The following is a 14907-nucleotide window of genomic DNA, read 5'->3' on the forward strand; positions in this document are numbered from 1 at the left end:
TTGAAGGGTTTTGTATTCAAACAAACTTCCCTTGTGGATGTAGTCAACAACCATGTGTGGAATGAGTATGTTTGCCATATGTTTATTAGTATCCCAAATTTCTCGTTGCTACCTGAAACTGAAGAGAAATCATATGGAGCAATGATGAGGGGTTGAGAGAGTGCACATTCTCAAGCGGTATAAAGATGTAGTATAAAGGAAGGTTAAAAAGGAGAATGAGCAACATTGATAAGGAGATTCACCACTTTTAAGATTCGTGCATACATAAAGAATTAGCTTTTCATTGTGAAGATCTAGAGGTGTCCAAAAATTGGTTATACCAACACATAATTGTGTCCAAGGATAGTAAACCTATAGGTGATCTGTGCGCAAGAGAAATAGCATGAAGACTTAAAGGTGTCACAACTTCCAAGTTGCAAGGTCAGTCAAAATTGGCAAGCAAGGTGGCAATGAGATGAATATACTGCGACAAGGAATAAATGCTTCTAAGTGTATGGTGTTCTTGTTCAACGGCTAGGCCAATTTAAAACTCCACCCAATGTTTCTCAAAGTGGCAACTGTCTAATGAAATTGTGATCAGCTTCAAGAAAGAACATACAAGTAAAATTTGCATTTTTTAGTAGGGGAGCCAATTAAGTACATTGAAGTAAACATAATGATGAAGAATCAATATTGTGTTTTACTAAGTACTCCCAACATTATTTGACAGCTTGCCATAGGATGCCTTTCACAACATGCTGAGGACTTACTTTCTGGAAGACCTGTTGGAGGAAAGATAATGGCAAAAGTTGCTAAGGGTGTCTAGAATCAGTTGACTTGCTCAACCAACGCCAACTCATCTTCCCACAATAACTCCTCTAGCTATTGATGTGGTAAATATAGTGCAACTGGTCTGCTATTTTGTAACCAGTCTGGTATTTTGTTATGTGTAATCTTCCTATTGTTTACTACTCCACAAGATATGATCTGCCCTTTATAGTTATGATTGTTTGTTTTCTCTCTTTTCCCTATATGATTTTATCAGACTAAGCAACATGGAGGGGGAAAGATGTGTAGGGGGAAAACATAGAGGAAGGAAAGTACCATGGATATATTCTAGGTAAAGTATTAGTTCTTTCTACAACAATAGGAAAGTACCATGGATTCTTGCCAGAAGGTTCCAACTTGGTCCTCTTGTCCTTGGGAATATGAACATACATAGGACAACCAAAGATTCTCAGGTGACTGATATTAGGCTTGATCCCTGAAAAGGCTTCTTCAGAAGGTTCCAACTTGGTCCTCTTGTCCTTGGGAATATGAACATACACAGGACAACCAAAGATTCTCAGGTGACTAATATCAGGCTTGATCCCTGAAAAGGCTTCTTCAGGAGTCATATCTTGGAATATTCGGTGAGGACATTTGTTCTGAACATACATTGCTGTTATAGAGGCTTCTGCACATAGAAAAGTTAGAAGGTCTTGATCATGAATCATAGCTTTTGCAGCTTAACAATAGATTTGTTCTTTCTTTCTGCAACCCCATTTTGCTGAGGGTTGTAAGGGACACATAACTCCCTCTTGATCCCTACCTCAATACAGATATCACAAAAGCTACCTGAGGTGTACTCACCTCCATTATCAGACCTTAAAACTTTAATTCTCTTTCTAGATAAATTTTCTGCTTGAGCTTTAAACTCTTTAAACCTACCTAGGACTTCATTAGACTCTTTAGACCTTAAGAAATAAATCCAAGTCTTCCTAGAGTAGTCATCTATGAAAGTTACTTAATACAAACATTTACTCAGGGATGGAATTGACATTGGACCAAATAAATCTGAATGTACAAGATCTAGAATTTCTTTAGACCTACTTTCACTGCTATGAAAACGACTCTTAATATTTTTACCCATAGCACAACTTTTACAAGTACCATCATGTACATGATTAAGTTTAGGAATACCTTTGACCATCTTCTCCAGTGATGGAAGAGCCCTAAAATGAAGATGCCCAAGTCTTTTGTGTCAAAGTTCGCTGGAACTGGAAGAATCATAAAGAAGAGCTTGGATTGGAAGAGTGGAGAGCTTATACAAACTCTCATGACGATTTCCGATCACACGAGCAGTCTTGATGCTGGAGTTCTTTGGCCATGCTAGAACTCTTCCTTTAGAAAATGCAATTTGATAGCCCTTATTCTCCAAGGCTGAAATAGACACAAGGTTTCTCTTGATCCTTGGCACAAACAAAACATCACTTAGGTGTAGTGAGACTCCAGATTCTAGGTTTAGAGATGTAGCACCAAATCCTCTTACTGAATAGCATGCATCATCTCCAATGATCACTTGAAGATTAGACTCCTCCACCAAATCTGAAAGGTGCTCTTGATAGCCGGTGATATGTCTAGAGGCTCCATTATCAATCAACCAGGTATCACTGTCCGTAGGAACATTGCTCGATAATGCTGATATGAAAAGGAAACCATTTGAGTTATCTTCTGCCTCCTTCTGAGATGAAACTCCATTGATGTTTGTCCCTTGATGCTTAGGTCTTGTCAAACAATCCTTTGCATAGTGACCAAACTTGTCACATCTAAAACACTGGATGCGAGAGAGATCTTTCTTCTTCTTCTTTGATTCAGGTGCAAAATCTAATCTTTGATCTCTTTTCCTTTTGAAGTTGCCCTTCTTCCAATTCTTTCCTTTCTTGGTAGATTGAGTGGCAATAACCTACCTGCATCATGAAGTACCCCGAGGGATCATAGAAGGTGCCTTGAGCCTGTCCATAAAGCCCAGGAGCATGCAATGACACTTGTCACTTAGCCTCCCGATCCCTCTCGGGTCACCACTACTTGAATGGACCAATATATATATATATATATATATATATATATATATATATATATATATATATATATATATATATATATATATATATATATCTTATATCTTATCATTGGTAAAAATCTAGGCAAGAACCTACCTGCTTCGGGTAAAAATCGTTCAAATCCTGATTAATCCCGAGTCATTTGCCCTGCCGATTTAATCGGCCGAAAAATCGCAGACGATTTTTTTTAAAAAATTGCAATTTTCACAGGTTAAAAATCGCGATAAAATCGCAAGCTAAATGTAAAAAATCGCGTATGTTGACTCCAAACTTCTTTTCGAGTCATCAACCTGTAAAAAATTGAGGGACTCATGCTGGGCGTCGACCTGCACAAAGCCTGCTTGACCCATGTTGGGTGTCGCCTCTCGTACCGCAACCTCCAGGAAGGCTGCCGAAAAAAAATGATTTTTACAATTTTTTGCGCTGTGTTTAATTTATTTACGATTTTTACCCGATGGACCATTATAAAAGATACTAGTGTATATACTTTGTAGATGCTGCCATAACTTTGCAACATTGTTTTGACAAGGGCATGATTTAACCCTACAACATCAAAACAAGTCATCAAAGCATGAGTTTGTACCAACCATTTCTAGTGGTAGATAGACCATAGGTGACATTAGTGCGTGTTTTGTTCTTGTATTGACAAGAACCTATAAGGTTAATGATTCTTTCCTTGTTGTTAATAGAATTTTGAAGATAACACACTATATTTCTTGTAAGAAGACAAGTGATGTTACATGAGCTGCCTGAAAGCATTGTTTTAGATTGAGACACAAAGCTTGTTGGGTAATTTTTGAGAACCTTGTGGAAGAAATTGGGTTCTTAACTTAGTTTCACCCAACCTAAAATCCACAAACAAATTGTTAAACCGAAGCAGCTAGTTAGAGCCTTTATAAATGTCTAGTAGGAGAAACCCAAAATGTGGGATTTCGATTGGCACAAACTTATTTTGCATGTAATAATTTGGTCAATATAAGCAAGGTACATGCTATTTTTCAAATTGTGTATTGTTGGCCGCATAGGTGTTATAGATTTGAGAGACATCATTGATTCAAGAGGAAAGAGGGTTGAAACAAAGGAATTTGCAAACTATTTGCTGGAAATACATCAACTAGTGTAGAGGAAGTTGGAGAGGAGTAGTTAGACATATGCAATGTCTCCTTTTTTGATCCATTTCAACATTCTTGGGAACTCCTCGAAAATAAATTTAAGTGTGGTAATTAGTTCTTAGAGCCAAGATGAGTACAATGGTACTTCACATGTGCAGATTCAACATTTTGGGAGCACTCCACACTTCTTGGAGAAGTTTCTCATCTTGGGAGAGCACCAACTTTCATATAGATTGATTTCCTATGCATTTAACGTATTGGTGGTATGATTAGAATTCATATTTTGGGCTATTTTATTATTTTTTGTAACTTTGGTGTTTCGAAAAATAATTAAATAATTAAATGGTTAAATATTAATGTTGTCAAAAAGTAAAATTAAATGACAACTTATATTTAATTATATACAAAGGTGTTTTAAGTGTGCAGATAATCTGATAGTGTCATTAGGTTCAAGGTGTTGAAAAGTGGTCATAAGGACACTTTATAATATTTTATTAAGAAAGATTATTTTTTTTTTAAAAAAACAAAGAAAAAAAATACTTTAACATAAGTGCCTTTTCCTAAAATTACTCTAATAAGGTTATAAAAGGAGGTTGAGTTTTCAGAAGAAGGTTTATTTCTTATTCATCTTTTGGTGAAAGAACATGAGTTCTCCCTATTTACTTATGGATGAAAGCGCTTTGTTGAATCCTGTTTTGGGGACAAAAACCCTCGTAGTTGGTTGAGTGACTTTATCCAGAAATCATTATTTTGTTGAGTGCTGTGATTTTTCAATTTGTCAATGATAATGAATATTTTTAATATGCTTTGAGGGATTTTAGTATGCTAGTTTTATTAGTGTTAGTGTCCCAGTTTTGGCTTGAATTTTGGAGTATTTGGAGCTTTGAGAGGGTTGTACTTCCTTATTTCATGCTAAACTATTTGATTCAGCAATAATCAGATTTATTTTAGAGGGACGTTTCTCTAAATATCGTGTTGTACAATAGTGTTGTTTGTTGTTATTCTATAGTTGAATGGTAGTTGTATGGTGGTTTGGGATATTAAGTATGGTGGATGGAAGACATTTTTCAGACCCAAACAGTCTAATATGCCAGTCCTGAGTAATGTTCAGTGAGTTTGGAGGTCTACAATTGGCATTCTACGTCATCCTTTAGCCCTCTTTGGCTTCAGTTTATCGAGTCAACATGAATGATATAACATCAACTTGATTTTATGGGCTAACTTATGTATATACATTAGTGTGTTTATTATTTTTGAATAACATTAATAGTGTGTGTAGCTGGCTTCTCTTATCAATATCATTCTTAGTTGTATTTAGTGCATTCCATGTTCATATTATTAATTATTGTAACTTTGGATGGTAGTACTGCCACAGAGGTGTGCATTTCATGTCCAAGATATTGTAAAATTGTATGGTATACTGTTTGTTCAACATTTATCATTGAACATCTTGGTCAGTTCACTACTAGACCCCTTTGCATTTTAAGCATGATTTGGCATTGATCAGATTCTATTGTAATTTGCTAGTAGCTCTGTATCTTCTATGCATGCTTGTCTATTGAAGAGGTGTTGATTTGGGTTGGCTTTGTTACCTTCATGCTTTGGCTGTCTTGTTGTCTTTACATTTAAGCATTCCATTCATCTAGATAGGGTGTGTGTTTTCCAAACACCTTAAGCTCTCACCTTGCCCACACTAAGAATGTGGTGATTAGAATGTGCATGGACTTGTATTTGCATTTTCTTTATTGAAAAATAAAAAGTTTGGTGTGGGGTTATTATGGTGATATCAGACTTGGTGATCTTTTTAGATCTTCACTTGCATGCTTTAAGTCGACTTCTTTTTCAGTTGTGATAGAAAATTCAAATTGTTTTTGAGCCTTGGTTTCTTTAGTTTGTGAAATCCGATAAAGATGTGAAACTTGCAGTTAACATTTGCTTTAGTGAAATTACAAAATTAATAGCTCCAAAAAATTTGTACAACAACAATATCGTGAGGGAAATATTTCAATTGATTGTGGAAAATTATCAAGGTTTGGAGAATCTCAAACGTCCTTTTGCTAAAAGGGTAATGATTTTAGAAACAATTATTACAATCAATTTATGTATCGTGATGTTAGATTCAGAATATGATGATCTTATTCTTAAAATGTTTCAACATTTCTTTGCTACTGTTAGTATAAATCATGAGGAAAATGTTTTAAGCTCAATGCAAATAATTGTCATTGATTTTGATCAAAAGTGATGATATTCCTCAACCACTCTTATTAGTTTTGTTAGCTAATGTGAGAGTGGATGAGAATTTTTTTTCACCTGTTGCACATTCTCTAGCTACAATTGATTTCAAATAGTGTGAGAATAAGTTGAAGACATACTTATTAGTTGAAATGAGAACTAAAGAGTTTATTGATATTCTATGTAATCAGTAGATTAAGAGCTTTGTTGCAAGAAAGGAGAGAGATGGCATAAATGAAATTAGAAGACAAAAACTTTGCTTCTTATGCAAAGAATCTTGGGGTCCAAGTCACAAATGTTGGAGCAAAGAAGATGTGAAATGTAATGAAGATATTGTAAAGTAGTCGATGGATACTCCTAGTATGTCCCCATTTTATGCAACATTGTTTCGTGAGCTTTTGGCCAATATGCAAATTTTCTCGTAAGCTTCTAGGCGCGCTGGAGAGAAATCCAAACTTCTTTGAGGATCCTGGTTCAATTTTTATTGGTATGTTTTTATGGCATTGAGCTTAGTTGGTGGTATGTATTGTTGTGACACTTTCAGACACAGATGGAAAACTCGTGAGTTTTTTGCTCGACGATTATTTATGCCATTAACTTGCAAAAGAAACTCACAAAGTTTTTGGGAAGAACTTGCCGAGTTTTTGGCGATTTTTTCACAAAATCTCGGCCAGTTTTTGGCAAAAACTCGGCTGCATAAAAAAGAGAGGCCCAAACATGTCAAAAAATTATCCAATTCTTTTTTTCAAGTCAGTCTCATTCTCTTCATCAGAATATATACATGAAATATAACATTTTTTAAGTATCTTTCTTATACTTTAAGTTATATTTCATTTATATATTGGTAGGATGTTTGAGAGTGATTTCAGATCTCTAGGAGTTATAATGCAAATTCTAGGTTTTAGAAGATCTTTTAAATTTTCAGATTCAGTCAAATTTCAGTAATCGGTAGGCTCTTATCAGCATTCTCTCGCTCTCTCTATCTCACTCATTTTATCTGCCCCAAATTTTAGACCTATCTATCTCCCTATCATTCTTCCTCTATCCTCTCTCTCTACCACTCTCTATTTCGTTCTCTCCTCTCTCCCCCAAGATCTAGACCTATCTCTCACACCCTCTCACACCCTCAGACCCCCGTGAGGGATGCTACCTTGAACCTAATTTTGGTGAGGTGGAGAAGCCACACCGGACTCCTAGGACTAGACCCTCTAGTTCTATCTCTCTCCTGGTTTTCACTAGAGCTGGGAAGAGGAAGATGTAAAATGTTTTGATGTAGTATTTACTTTTAGTTTTACAAGAAGAATTTGCTATTTCATTTTGTTTCAGTCTATCAGCCATCAACATTCCACAAGAGGGTACCATTTTGTACCCAATTTGCATTTAATTCAATCAAATATATCAAGACTCAGCTTGTTTGTTTTGTGTACTCATTTATTGACTCATTGGATGCATCTCCTCAATGAATTTTACAAAAAAAATGCATTTCTATTAAATTTAAGAAATTTTTTAAGTTGTCAAGTTTTTGCCAAGTTTGCATTGAGTTTTTTTTTGGGCCTTGGCGAGTATTTTCTTTTTGGGAGTAGTTCAACTATTCTTTCAGATGCACTTTTAGACTCTTGGGGTGTTCTCCAAACTTCTTGGAGAGCACCTCTATCTTTAGTAAGTCATCGAAATTGCACTAGTCCTCATCCTATTGCTTTAGTTTCATCATAGCATTATCAAAATTGGATTCCGATGTTGTTTCAGTGCTTTCCACAACTTGGTTGAGTTATTGTTGAGCTATTATTTAATTAATTCATTTAAGTTGTCTAATGTTTGGAATTATTAAAAGGACAACTTAGTGCAATAGGTCATTGGAAAGGTAATTAAGTATTTTAAATGCTAGATACCTAGACAAGGGGGCCTTTGCAAATGGAATGTTATTATTATTTCAGAAAGGTCATTTTAGGGAGAAAATGAATTATTATAATTTTTCAAATTGCAAGTTCTCTCCAAAAAAGCTATAAAAAGAGGTGTTGGGGCTCATTTGTGGATATGTTGTTGATTTGATATTGTTGTGTTGTCGGATTCAATTTGGGAGTATTTCTATGATTTTCAAAGAATGAAAACCTTCTCTATATTTCTGGTTTTGGATTTGAAAGATAATCCCTAGCTAGATTGGGTGTGATTCATTCAAGAATCACCATTGGACTTCAAGCAGAGTTTTCGGTTTTGGATTTCTTGATAGACATATTTGATATCTTCTAATAGTAGACATTTTTGGGAGTGTTTTTCTATCATTTTGCAGTATTGTTGCTAAATCTTGAATATTATTTGAAGAGTTCTTATCTTGCTGGCCTATACCATTTAGGGTGGGTATTTTCAGCTGTGAAAGGGACGTGGAAGGTTTATTGTCATTTTATATGACTCCAAACATGTTAATAGTGATTTGCAGATCTGGCTACCACCTTTAGGACCAATTTCATGCTGCTTCAAAGTGACTAAGGAGGTGTATTTGCTGATCTGTATGGTGTGAGCTTGCTAAGTCAATCTGCCTAAGTTTTGTGCCATACTTCTTGATAATTTGAGTTGCCCAAGGCTGCTAATGATTCTCCAGGAGGTGTGGTTGATTTTATAGAGTTGTCATTATTCTATGGTATTTATACTTAGTTATTTTCTTTCTTATACTTTAAGTTATATTTCATGTAAATTGTCAAGATGTTTGAGATGGGTTTCAGATCTCTATGAGAGTTACAATGCAAATTCTAGTTCCAAAAGATCTTATCAGGTTTCAGACTTAGTCAAATTTCACTGATCAGCAGTTTTTAGAGTGCTTTCAGTGAGTGTTCAGTTTGTTATGACATCATTTACAGTGATTTTGGAGTGTGTTTGATGAAGTTTGAAGGAATATTTAAGCCTATGCTAATGTTGGGCGTGTTAGACAAGAGTTGGTGAGTTTTTCTGGGGTGTTTGCTTGCTGATCAGACCTGTAGCAGTGTATTTCTAGTTCTTTCCAGACCTGTACCTGCAAACACATTCATCATCATTAAAATATATTGTTGTTTTTTCAAGCTGGTTGTTCTATTCATGATTTGGGGTACCTTTGGGAGTATTCTAGGCAAGGTTGGGGGATATTTGAAGGACATTTTCAGTGCTTTTTTGACTTGTAACATTGGACAACAGACCTGCAACTTCTTGCATGGACATATCAGCCCTGTACAAGCTCATTTTCAGTGTGTACAAACAAACTACAAACCTGTACCAGCCTATTTCTATCCTTCATTTTGAGGTTTTTTTCAATGGGCATCTTATAATCTTGTCATTATAGGTATTGCCATCTCTTTGAGAATGATTTTACATCAGAATATTTGTAACAGCAGTTTAGGAACACTGATTATTCATTTCGGAAATGTATGACAGCAGTTGTTACTCTGTTTAGCAAGTTTATGCTGTTTTTTTTATTTAGCAAATAAATTTAATTATTTATTGAGGGTGTTTATTACATCTCCTAAGCCACAAGCTGAAAAAAGACAGAATATTTTACTTCTATCAAATGTCTATTACAAAGAAATGGTGATGAGAACAAGGAAGAAATTGTAACAGTGGAGCACAAAGAAGAAGAGAAGATAGCATAAAAAATTTGAGAAAGAACACTCAGAACTCTCTTGTGAAGAATTGGGAATCACAGAATCCCAATATAGATATGGGATCCAAGTGAAGATTTCAGACATGCGAGAGGTGCTACACTAGATACTATATGTGGTTCTCAATTTGTTGGTGATTTTCAGAACAATAACTAATGGTGAGCAATTTGATCATCTTCTTTAGAGCTTATGGCGTGAAAGAATTGATACTAGCAAAGGTTTAAGGCAAGGCTTTTGTCTTAATGAAAATTACCATGAGACTGGGAAAAAGGAAAAAAGTACAACTTATAGTAAAGGACACTTATATCCTTTTGCTCGAAGTTCTCTTCCCATAAGAATATGAAACCCAAATATTTCATTGACAATAACTTTCTCATCTTATATTGATTTTGATTTAGTTCTCTCTTAACATTGGCATTTGTAATGAGATGAATCAATGTGGTATTGATAGCAGATATTGGAGAAGATTGTTTGACATTATTAGGGTGAATAGAAGATTAACTTCTTGTCGTATTAGAGTAGCACAACATAAGCATTGTGGAGCTACATTATTGTTAAGCATTCATGCAAAATATCACCAACAAAGTATGTTGGAGGGTAGTGGTGACAAGAGAAATGTACCATCAAGGATTATTGGTCAAAATTTCAGACTTAGTGCCATTGTCATCATGCAAATCAGCCACTACACTGTTTCATTTGCATACATACAAGCGGGTTGGCAAGTGTTTTTAGTCATGGGATGGAGCATTTTTCAGTTGATGAATGTTGGGAAGGAATTTTCAGCCTTTACAAAAGCATTTTCAGTCATTACAATGTTCACATTTCCTATTCTTTCAAGGAGTTTTCAATTTTGCAGTTGCTGCTCTATTTTCAACTTGGTGACTTTGATCAAATCAGACTATAAGTTGTTATTTTCAGATTTGAATAGTTGCAAGATTGATCATTTTGAGGTCACTAAATCTTTGGAAAATGTTGATAAATGGTTTTAGTTGAAGAGAATGAAGACTTCAACAAATATAACTCGATTTGGGGGAAAACCCAGGTGATTCATGACTGCCATGACTTATTTTCAGCTAGTACACAAGCTAATTTGTGTCTTTTCTTGGAAGGAACAACTAGCAACATCATGGATTGAGATTATTTTGAGAAGGTGTGTGTTGTGGATTATACAAACTTGATGATCAAATCATTTTCTAAGCTGCCAAGAGTCATATTGAGAGATACACTTGTTGGCCCAAATTGTTTAACCTGTCAAGCACAAGTACTAGACTTGATAGTTGCACGAGAGTTTTCAAATCTTATGAAGAACTCATCATTCATCTTGAAGTCAAAGAGGAACACTCAATTAAGTGTTTGCTCACACTGCTAGTTCAAGGTGGGAAACTTGCACTTCTTGTATCGTGAGGTATGCACATCTTTTTTCTTACAACTCATATGAAGATGAATTGTCTTTCAGAAAGGTGAACAGATTCAAAGGGTGCATAATGATATTATGGACAGTATTCTTCATGAACTTTTTGGCAAGAGATACGACATTTGACAAGAGAAGGATTGAAAGTCTATGAGCATCAGAAGATGGTTCATCACATTGGTATAGTAAAATTGGAACTTTGAAGTTTATACTTGCCTGAGAATTCAAGATGTAGATTGGTTAGAGAGATGCAATGGAGTTGGGAAAATGGTTGATGTGATATGTTTGTACCTTGATGTTTGCAAAATGAATCAATCAGTTGGAATTGATGAGTTGAGTCAACATTGCTTGAGGACAAGTAATTTTGGGGAGGGAGGACCTCTAATGTTCCCTTTTCTAATCCATTCTAACATTCTTGGGATTCCCAACTTTCTTAGAGCGCCTCAACTTTCTCGAAAACAGATTTTGACAGTGTTAGTAAGTTTCTAGAGCCAAGATGAGTACAACGGTACTTGTGTGTAGATCTAACACTCTGAGAGAACTCCACACTTCTTGGGGGAAGTCTACCATCTTGGGAGAGTGCTGACTTTCATATAGACTGATATCCAAGGTTGTAGGGAAACGTACCCTAGATCTCCTAGGACGCGAATCAGAGATTGTTTCGCATATCTCGTGTTTGAGACGGGAGTGGATGCATTTCTAGTTGCAGGAGAGATGTGGGTGGGAGTTGGTAGGACGTCTCTAGACGTTTCATGCCCAAAAAACCCTAAAACGCGACAACATAAAGGCGAAAAAGCACAAGTCGGAAATATGACGCTGGGAAAAAAAATATCCCTAAACGTGACATCTTAAAGGCGGAAACACATTTTGGAGCCACTAATAGGGTTGTGCAAACACATTTTGTAGGGTTTTTTGATGCAACAACACGATTTTGACTTGTGTTTTTCTGCAAAATGAAAGAGTTTTCAGTTTGTTTGATAGGGTTGTTGTAGAATAAAAAATCAGTACAATTTTTTTTATTTTGGATTCTCGATTTTTTCATTTTTTGTTTCACAGTTTTTATTTCGTCTAATTTTTTCATTTTTTGTTTCATAGTTTTTATTCCCGTATTTTTGTGTCGAATATTATTGAAGAAACTTATTTCAATATTAAAAATTAAAATATAAAACTATGCATTTTTTATTTCTACAATTGTATATTCAGAATATATAATCATAGAAATTAAAAATGCATTTTATATTTTATTTTTTTAGATTGAAATTTATTTTTAATTTACAATCAAGGTAGTAAGGTGAGAGTGAGAATCTATTTAAATTTTATTTTTATAACCCAATTTTTTTATTTAAAAATTTGTTATTAACATCATGAAACTCAAAAATTGAAATCAGAAGACAAAAATACTTAGAAATTAAAATTAAACTGTGATGTTCATAGTTGAGAACATATGACAAACAATGAGAAGTTACCCACTGCAGTGACTGCACCTAATATTTTTTAATTTATTGTTTTTTTGTTCACATTCAAAATGTCAAGTGGAGTAGAACAAAGGTTGTACTCACTATGGAAGTATGTTGACCATATTTTGGGGCGGAAAGGATCAGGTGGAACAACCACTATCAAATGCAAATGTTGTCCATTGGCATGGAGAGGTACCTACACGAGGGTGAGGTCTCATTTCCTTCACTTGCCATGTAACAGTGTTGAAGGTTGTACAAATGAGTCAGAATGATATGATGTTGTGAGGGAACAAGAAAGCGCTGATGGTAAAGTTGCTATTCAAAGCTCTCACGCTTCAACAACAAGGGCAACTTTTGCAACTCAGTCATAATATATAGTCAGAGGTGGATGTGACTTCTAGAGATGTAGCAAATGAACAGGCTAACAGAAGGCCACACATTGGCAGCTCAAACCCCATTGGAAGATTGTTTGATGTGCAAGGTCGAGAAGAAGTTGATGCAACGATTGGATGATTGTCTTATGAAAATGGAATACCATTTAATGTTTCTCGATTGCCTTTCTATGGAGAGATGGTCCATGCTATCAATAATCCACTAGTAGGCTATAAACCACCTGGGTATGAAAAGCTTCTCACTACTCTAGTTGATAAAGAAAAAACTCGATTAGAGGAACAAACAACATCATTGAAAAGAGTGTGGGCTATAGAAGGATGTAGTATTGTGATGGATGGGTGGACAAATGCTAGGAATCGTCCACTACTTAATATCATGGTGACATGCAACAAAGGGCTTTATGTTTTGAAGGCAATAGATTGTTCAAGGAAAGAAAAAAATGCAGAATTTCTTCATAATCAGCTATGTGACAACATTGAGGAGGTGGGGGCATCACATGTAGCCCAAGTTGTTACTGATGCTACGTTTGTTTGTAAAGCAGCAGGCATGTTGGTGCAAAAGAGGCACAGGTAGATATTTTGGACACCATGTTGTGTGCATTTGTTGAATAATGCACTCAAAGATATTGGCAAGTTCCAATGGATTTCAGATCTCATGGAGAAGGGTAGAAAAATACAAATTTTTATCTATAACCATTACCATACACAAGCCATTTATCATAAATTTGCTAAGGTGGAACTTCTCAAACTTGTTGATACATGTTTTGCTTCTTACTTCATTCTTTTTGGTCACCTTTGTGAAGTCAAAGGAGCTTTGTGTTCCATGGTTGTTAGTGATGCATGGCAGCTTGGAGACAGTCTACATTAGATATTACAATTGAGGTGAGAGGTATGGTCCTTGATGAACACTTTTGGGCTGATGTTAAGTTTGTTGTGGACTTTATTCAACCCATATGTAAGGTGATCAGATTTGCAGATTCAAACAAGGCATGCTTGGGAGAGGTTTATGAAGCAATTAATTCCATGTGTGAAAGAGTCAAAAAGATAACAGATGCAAAAGATATTTCTCTATATCCTTTGATAGAGGAAAAGTTACATGGAAGATGGGACAAACTTAACACAACTCTTCATTGTGTTGATTATACCCTTAATCCTAAATGGTATGATATAGAAGTGACCAAAATGAGGGCTCCACATTAGGATAGAGAGGCAATGAAAGAATTTTGGGCTGTGATTAAAAAGATTTATGGCTGAGGTGAGGATGCTTCAGTTATGAGGACTCAATGGAATAAGTGTTCACGTGGGCAAGGTGATTTTGCTTCTGTGGAAGCTATATATGATATTAAAGTAAAGAAAGAACCTATAGAGTGGTGGTGGAACCATGGAGGTGAAACTCTTGAATTGCAATCATTTGCAATACGATTGCTCTCACAAGTAGCCAACTCTTCATCTTGTGAGAGAAATTGGAGTACTTATGGGTTCATTCATTCACTAAAGAGGAACTGATTAGGATCAGAGAAAGCAGAGGACCTGGTGTACATTCATAGCTCACTTCGTCTTCTCTCTCATGTAGATCCTGGATACAATGAGGGTCCTTTAGCAAAATGGGATCAAATTTCACCCGATGGAGAAGTTGTAACCATTGTGGATGAAGTGGTTGAAGCAAATGGACTAGCCGATTTACCTTCTATTATTCTACCATCAGAGGAACCTGAATTTGAAAGTGATGACTATTTGAAGAGCCTCATAGCTAAAGACCTTGAAAGGGATGATCATTAAATAGAAGAGTAGATGATAGATATAAGATTTCTGATTTTTG

General features: G+C 35.5%; 1 protein-coding gene across 5 annotated transcripts in view; it reads left to right on the forward strand.

Annotated features, from left to right (window-relative positions):
• The window catches only part of LOC131049560 (uncharacterized), a 234492-nt gene that overhangs the window by 167329 nt on the left and 52256 nt on the right, over window positions 1–14907 (forward strand). Inside the window, exon 19 of one of the 5 annotated variants that reach the window (XR_009106806.2) lies at window positions 8630–8804. The exons of the other annotated variants lie outside the window; for them this stretch is intronic. The gene's annotated coding sequence lies outside the window, so the exon portion shown is untranslated. The remainder of the gene's footprint in view (window positions 1–8629; window positions 8805–14907) is intronic. 5 annotated transcript variants of the gene reach the window in all.

This window comes from Cryptomeria japonica, chromosome 2 (assembly GCF_030272615.1).
Source record: "Cryptomeria japonica chromosome 2, Sugi_1.0, whole genome shotgun sequence".
Classification (NCBI taxonomy): Eukaryota; Viridiplantae; Streptophyta; class Pinopsida; order Cupressales; family Cupressaceae; genus Cryptomeria; species Cryptomeria japonica.